Genomic DNA, 1,015 nt, shown 5'->3' with positions numbered 1-1,015 from the left:
GGACAGATAGTCTAGCTAGCTGTCTGCAAAGATCTGAGCAGCAGTTAACCATAGTCCTCATAAATAAGACTATCAATTATCAAAATAGTTAACAATTAATTTAGTAGTTGACAACTAATCAATTAATCTTTGCAGCTCCAATTTACAGTGCCAATGATCATTTTAAGCTGACTTTGCCTGTGACATTTTGACACTCATTGGGAAAGTAGATAGTCCATCAAGCCTGACACGTTTACTATAACATTCTTCAAATATTCAGGGAGACCTTCTAATAAGGAAGGATTTCTAGAGTGTTAATACTAATGTCTACTAGATCAGCTGACAACATTGCAGGGTCTAAAGAGACAAAGCAAGTGCCATGCTGAAGGAGAAGAAATACCAACCATGGGTATCTTCACAATTTGGTGACCCCAAAAAACTGGACCTATCAGTATTTTCATCAACGATGAACCCACGGATAATTATCAATCACCTCAACAGTTTCCATAAAAGACATCCAGCTTTTGTTTTTGTTTTAACTGCCAACCCAGCAATATAATGGTTGACTCTCTTTGCTGCCAACACCACTGTAGGCTGGCAGCTATTTTCTGCTCTGATAGACCCACTGCACACTGTCCAGCACCGAACAGCACATAAACACAGTGTAATGACTAGGTGGAGCATTCAGCAGCTAAAGAGACCTAAAACAGAGCCTGAAGGAGAGTGGGCGTTGGACTCACATTTGTTAGGAGCAGTGGTGGAAGAAGTATTCAGATGTTTTACTTAAGTAAAAGTACTAATAATAAAAAATATGTTGTTACAAGTAAAGTCTTGCATTGCAAATGTACTTAAAGTATGTAGTATTACAAGTAAAAATATTCAGTAAAGAAAAATCCCCCCTTTTAAAAAAACCTGGAAACAAATCAGTTCTGTGTTTAATTGTCTAATCATTTCAGCTGGACGTACAGGCCTGTATATTGGTTGGTAGTTTGTATAAAACATCATATTTCATAAACTACATGTGTTTTGTGTGCAA

The sequence above is a fragment of the Etheostoma spectabile genome, chromosome 2, assembly GCF_008692095.1.
Source record: "Etheostoma spectabile isolate EspeVRDwgs_2016 chromosome 2, UIUC_Espe_1.0, whole genome shotgun sequence".
Taxonomy (NCBI): Eukaryota; Metazoa; Chordata; class Actinopteri; order Perciformes; family Percidae; genus Etheostoma; species Etheostoma spectabile.
This window is presented reverse-complemented; position numbering follows the sequence as displayed.